The sequence below is a fragment of the Mirounga angustirostris genome, unplaced genomic scaffold, assembly GCF_029215605.1.
Source record: "Mirounga angustirostris isolate CCGP_5_RB_7025 unplaced genomic scaffold, mMirAng1.0.hap1 SCAF_3, whole genome shotgun sequence".
Lineage (NCBI taxonomy): Eukaryota > Metazoa > Chordata > Mammalia > Carnivora > Phocidae > Mirounga > Mirounga angustirostris.
In genome coordinates, this window is record NW_026991711.1 from 167,999,658 (window position 1) to 168,006,794 (window position 7,137).

Sequence of the window (7,137 nt, forward strand, 5' to 3'; positions counted from 1 at the left end):
ATCTTTGCATCTCTATTTATCAGGGATAGTGCCCTATAGTTTTCTTTTCTTGTAATGTCTTTCTCTGGCTTTGACATCAGGGTAATAATGCTGGCCTTATAAAATCATTTAGGAGTTTTTCCATTTCTTCAATTTTTAGGGAGAGTTTGCAGAGGATTGGCATTAATTCTTCTTTAAATGTTTGATAGAATTCACTACTGAAGCCATCTGGTCCTGGATTTTCTTTGTTGGGAGGTTTTGATTATTGATTCAATCTCTTTACTAGTTATAGGTCTGTTCAGACTTTGTATTTCTTTATGATTCAGGCTTGGTAGATTGTATCTTCTAGGAAATTATCCATTTCTTGTAGGTTCCAGTTTGTTGGCCTACAGTTGTTCATAGTATTCTCTTACGATCCTTTTTATTTCTGTGGCATTGGATGTAATGTTCCTTCTTTCATTGGTGATTTTGCTTCTTTGAGTTTTCTGTCTTATTTTCTTAATCTAGCTAAGGGACTGTCAATTTCATGGATCTTTCCAAAAACCCAACTCTTTTGTTATTGTTTTTTTTTTCTATTCTCTACTTTTTCTCTGTGGTAATCTTCCTTATATCCTTCCATCTGCCACCTTGGGGTTTAGTTGTTCTTTTTTTCTAGTTCTTGAGGTGTAAAGCTACGTTGCTGATGTTTTTCAGTATCCACGTGCACACATTTGAGCTTCCTTCTTCATTCTGCTTTCACTCTATCCCATGTTTTGGTACACTGTGTCTAACTTTTCATTTGTCTCAAGATATTTTCTAATGTCCCTTGTGATTTCTTCCTTGAACCTGTGGTTGTTCAAGTGTGTGTTGTGTAATTCTCACGTATTTACAAATTTTCCAGTTCTCCTACTGCTATTGATGTGTAGTTTTATTCCATTGTGGTTGGTAAAGATACTTGGCGTGATTGCAATCTTCTTAACAATTCATGCCCAAAAGAAATCTTCTGTTCTAGAACATGTATTCTGATGTCTTAGGTTGAAACAAAAGAGAAGGGAGAGACCCAAGTAAATATTTTGAAATTGAATGTCATGAATGAGATGTGACTACCAGTTAGTTGCTGCCCTAGGAATTTTTCCCAATGTCTTCACCTATTGAAAGAAGGTTCCCCCCCCACCCCAGAATCTCTATTCCTGATTTTTAAAACTGAAAGTAAAAGCTATGAAATGATCATTTTACTGTAGTAAATGTCCTTTAAAGCGTCCTTGGAGTTAGCGGTCTTGAATATGGCTCTGATCGGTTGTTATTGCTGCTTATTACATTTAAAATTTTCAAATTGTTCAGAATATGTGTAACAGGGTGGAGGAAACTTAACCTTATAAATTCTCACCTTTAAGACATTGATTGCACTTATATGGGTATCATAAAAGCTGCCCCTGCTCTTACGGTTGAGGGAGGAAAGTGTTTTCAGGGAGTTTGCTAGGGTTAAGAATGGACCAAAATGAGGTTGCAGTGGTGAGAAGTGGCCAGTAGAGGGCTCTGGAGTACTAGATTCTAAGATTTCCTAACTAGCTCTTCAGAGCTATAGGAAGCTCTTAGAGGGACCCCTGGGGTGAGAGGAACCCCCCCAAGTCCCAAAAATTTTTCGAGAGTCCTAAGTGCCTTCTAAGCTACTTTTTGACACGAGTCTGTTCTATCTTAGAATATGTAGTTTTCAGATGGAGGTGTAAGTTGGAAATAGTATTTTTTTTTTCTAAAGAATTTATTCATTGAGAGAGAGAGGGAGAGAGAGAGAGAGAGAGGTCTTGAGCACAAGCAGGGGGAGGGGCAGAGGCAGAGGGAGAAGCAGATGGTCCCCACTGAGCAGGGAGCCTGATGTGGGGCTCAATCCCAGGACACCTAGATCACCACCTGAACCAAAGGCAGACGCTTAACTGACTGAGGCACCCAGGCACCCCTAGTTTAGTATTTTCTACTCAGAATTGTAATTCTTTTTTCAAATGAAGGTAGCACTAAAAGCTTTTCATTTAAAAGAGCACATATTTGATAAATTTGCTGTCCATACACCACTGAAATAGAATCATAAATACAAATGAGTCTCTATCAGAAAAAGACATTAGGAAAAACTAGGAAAATCTCAAAGTATGGACTTTAAGAAGAAAGCATCAATATTAGTTCATTAATTGTGACAGTTGCACCTTATTAAATGTAAGATATCAATAGTAGGAGAAGCAGGGTGTATGGAAACTATCTATACTATCTTGTAATTTTTTTTTCTGAAACAAAAAACAAAACAAGTGATTATATGGTAGATAGGAAGGCCTCACTCTAGAGATGTTGAATTTAATGAAATTAGAGGGTCGTTTTTTCCTTTGTTGTTCTTATCCTATTAAAATAGTTTCTTCCTTCCCCAATCCAAAGAACCAACCGCTCTTTAGAAGAAGATAGGCGAGTGAAAAGAGGTATGTGTACTTGGATTTCTGATGGCTCCTTCCCTGCCATCTTGCTGTGGGCAGCTTCCTCATGCAGGTAAGAGCAGTCCTGCTGGGTACCCATCAGCCACAGATCTCTGGGGCTCTCTCTCTCTGTGAGGCCCTCTCCTCTCCAGTACTCTGTCCCACGAACTCAGCTGCCTTGGGTCTTCCCCAAGGAGTAGAACAGGATCCTCCTCAGTTGCCCCTCCCTCTGCTTTGGCCTCGAAACTTTCCGAGCATAATCTGGGACAAACTGAGCTCACCTTTGTTTCCCACCCCTGAAGGATCCGCTATCCTTTATTGGCTGATACCCAGTTTCAAAAACTGTTTTTCTATGGATTTTGCCTGGTTTCATGTTTGTTTCAGTAAATCTGGACCCTACTGCTTCACTTTGGCCAGGAGCAGAAGCCCAAATCAGATGGTATTTATAAAGATTATATCTAAATGCTATGTTGAATTATAGATAAAATGTTTTCTCCATCAAAGTGAAAATACTCTATTCATGACTGTTGTAAAAATGATTTAAAAAATCCAATCTCTTCTAATTGAAGTCCTGTTTTCTGCAACAAATTAAAATAGACAACTAGGAAAAAAATTGTATTTATTTTTTTGTGGGGGAGGGGAGAAGAGGGAGAGAGAATTCTCAAGCAGGCTTCACGCCCAGCACAGAGCCTGATGTGGGGCTTGATCTCACAACCCTGAGATCATGACCTGAGCTGAAATCAAGAGTTTGATGCTTAACCAACTGAGCCACCCAGGTGCCCCTAGGAAAGAAAATTTTAATTCAATATGCAAAAATATGCTTGAAGTACCAGCAGATAATTGTGATCCTATACCCAGATACACATTATCACCTGGCAGAGCATGTTCTGGGGAGCAAAGAACCCTGAGCCAGGCTCCTGGTGTTGCCACCATATTTATTATGCCTTTTAGCTTCTCATCTTGAAAATGCTGTTGAACTTCAGGGTTGTTCAAGAATGTCTTGAACATTAGGCATGACTAATTGCCCTATAGCTTATTGGCAGCGGAGCTTGGTAGGTACTTCTAGATTTTTCCACATAGAATTTAATGGGCATGTCTATTGCTAACATGCCGATTGATCTGGGAGAAACCCCTCTGGCAGCTCCAGCCAGCCACTCAGACTCTGATTATCATCATTCCTTCCGGTGATACCACATAAAGTGCCAAACCACAACATGACATCATTAAGGAAGCACTCCTTAGGGAGAGTCCAGCTCAAGCTGCTGACGGAAGAGCACACCCTGATGTTCTAGAAGTGATTCCTGTAGTAACATCTGTTTGGACTGGTCACACCACCGTTGTATAAGGGCCCTCTTATAGCTTTTCCATGCTCATTTCTAAATACCCATAGAGGGAAATTGCAGAGATTGCCCTTAATGTCAGAGTTATTGCTTTTCCCTTCTGTCCGTTAGAAGTGAATGCATTGTAAGTGACACTACAGAAAATGGGCGTGATGGCTCTGAGAAATCCAAGCCCTTCGATTATGATGGAAGGTGGATACGCACTGCCTTAGTCTGAGCCTGGAAGCTGCTTTCTGGTACATTCCGTCTGCCGCCAGAGTGAGATTTTTATCTGCTCCTTCCCGTGGACATGGTGTGTATGCTGTTTCACAATACTGCATCAGCAACACTTTTCCGTTGTGTACTGGTGGTAATAAATACCTTCACTCAGGGCGCCTGGGTGGCTCAGTCGGTTGGGCGACTGCCTTCGGCTCCGGTCATGGTCCTGGAGTCCCGGGATCGGGTCCCGCGTCGGGCTCCCTGCTCGGCGGGGAGTCTCCTTCTCCCTCTGACCCTCCCCCCTCTCGTGCTCTCTCTCTCTCATTCTCTCTCTCTCAAATAAATAAATAAAATCTTTAAAAAAAAAAAATAAATACCTTCACTCAATCAATCAAGAAACATATATGGAACATGGACTCTTGACTAGGTCCTGCTGCTGCAGAGATGAACGACCCCATTCGCAGTCTCTAGGAGCTTGCAGTTCAGTGGTGGAAATGGATATGAAGCAAATAACCATAAGATGTGAGGTAAGGACCAGTAAATGTTTATTTTGTGAATGGAGGTAAGCTTTATTCTCTGAGAATATTTATTCAATTAGCTACATGACAAATTTCCTGATTTGAAGAATGCTATGTTTCAGTGACTTTAGAAGAGATTTATCTTTTATTTGTTCTTTATGATGTGAACTTGATACCGTCCGCTTTGCAAAGTGTTGCCTCTCCCCTGTGACTGTCAGGGAGAAGACAGCTTAACGTGAACAGCTAATTTTAGGCATCTCTCATGGAACAACCTGAATTGCTCAGCGAGGGAGGTTCTCTAAGCTTAAGGCAGAGGGTAACTCCAAACCCTTGTGAAGACACCTAAGTGAAATCCCCCCTAAAAACACACGGTTAATAGTTTGAAGCTGCTCTGTGAAGGCAGGGACCTTTCTTTACTCATTTCTGTGTCCCCCATAACAGTTCTTCGCAGAGTTGAACTGAAAACAAGGCCATGGCCCTCTAGGGATAGAGTGCTACTTACGCAACCACAGTTTTCTTCTGTATAAGCTCCCATGATTCTTGTCAGGTGACGTGGTTGTTATCATGACCCTCACTGGTTGACCCAACCCTTCTTTATGCCCAAGCAACTGTCCACATAGGCTAGATGTACAGAGCCCGCCAGCCTGTGAGATGATCTGGTTTGAGGAGTGTGTCCAATAGAAAGACTCCACGTTGGATGGCGCCTGATGGATTCAGTCAAATTCTCTTTTTCGGTCATTCGGATTTTCAGAGAAGGCAGTAGAAGCAGGCACTGTGTGCGTAAGTTAAGGCAGCAGAGGGAGAAACTGAGAATGCAGCTGAGTCGTGAGTACAGTGGGGTCAGTAGAGGAGGGAGAGACAAAGCTGGCTTCTGAGGGATTGATTGGTTGCCCATGTCTCCAGCAGTTGTTTGAGCTGCCTGAGCTGCCACCCTCTCATGAATAACAAGGACTTTCTAGCTCTCCACGAAGCCCAGAGAGGTCCTCGGGCTTCCTTTTTTTCTCGCTTGTGCATAATAAATGCCCATCAGGTGAGGTGGGCATCGCCTGCTCCTCACAGCCTCTAAGAGTCTAACACAATATTTAGGCAGTAATAATTCTAAAAGGAATTATTAATGCTTCTATTGCCATATCACACATTGTAACAGCGTGCCAACTTCACTGTACCGTTCACATTTAGCCTTATGTTGCTTCTATGTTTGCCAATCAGTAATGCTTGCATTTTTGCCAAGATAATATAGTGTTAAATTGTATTGCTTGAAATACTGTGATTTTAATGTAAACTAGCACTTTATTTTTTTTATTTTTTTATTTTTTTAAAGATTTTATCTATTTGACAGAGAGAGACACAGCGAGAGAGGGAACACAAGCAGGGGGAGTGGGAGAGGGAGAAGCAGGCTTCCCGCAGGGCAGGGAGCCCGATGTGGGGCTCAATCCCAGGACCCTGGGATCATGACCCGAGCCGAAGGCAGACGCTTAACGACTGAGCCACCCAGGCGCCCCTAAACTAGCACTTTAAAAAGTATTACAAACAAGACTAACCAGGTAAGCCTGAGAAGGAATTTTATTATGCATATTATTTTAGAATAGTTCTTATTTAAATCGAAATGCCTGCTGGTCTATTTTAATGTGTTTCATACATATAAATAAACTCAGGACTGGCAAATACATGATTTTCATCAGATACACTTTGAAGATTAAATGCTTTTGTAAAACTTGCCCTTGTTTGCAGTTGAAATTTCATGTTACCACAAGAATTGATCAGCAGAAGCTCATTTACAATTGGTAAATTGATTTATAAGAGTACCTATAGGGTTTTAGCTATTATTTTTGGACTTGCTCCCCAACCCACACAGCCAATTAAATAAGAGTCAGAAAAAAGGAAACACTCATCTGAATCATCTTTTAAAGCCTAGGTTCCACTCTAAGACACAGGATTTTATTTCCTAGTCTCATCTTTAGCATATGCGTTGGTCATATTCACATGGATGGGCTCTATTTTCTGCAATAGTCCAGGTCCCCTTACAGCTTTCCTTAGTATGTGCTCCCCTCCCCTTACAAAAGGGGAAAAAAACGCCTCTTTCAAGTATCTAAGGTACATTTGATTGACAACTGCCTTCAGCACCTAATGCTTCCCCCTCTCCTTCAGGTACTTGAGAACATGTGCTTTTTTTTTTTTTTTTTTTTTTTTTAAGTGTGCTATCCATGAACATAAAACCAGGAATTCAGATTGAAATGAGGAAAAATTCAATTATTCAGGTATATTTGGTCTCCTAGACAGAGCTGGTATCCTTAGTGCTGAAGGCTGATCTTGAGCTCTAACAGAATTCAGATCTGCTTTAATTTAATTTTAAGTAGAGAGCCAACTCAGTGCCCATGACATTCAAGGGTTTCCAGGTAGAACCGACTTTTCAGGGTATCTGACAATGGGTGTGCTTTCCCTAGTTCCTACTGCTCTGTGGATTTAGCAAATATTTAAAATTATCAAATATTTAAAATATTTAAAATGATCAGCCAGGCCTTTCACATGCAAATGTTATAAGGATTTCAAAAAATAAGTATACATATTAGAAATATAATGACCTTTTTGTGAAAGTTCAAGAATTTCATAAGGACGTGGAAAAATACAGGAAGGCAAGACAGTAGCCAACTTAGTAAGGACTGTTGCTAA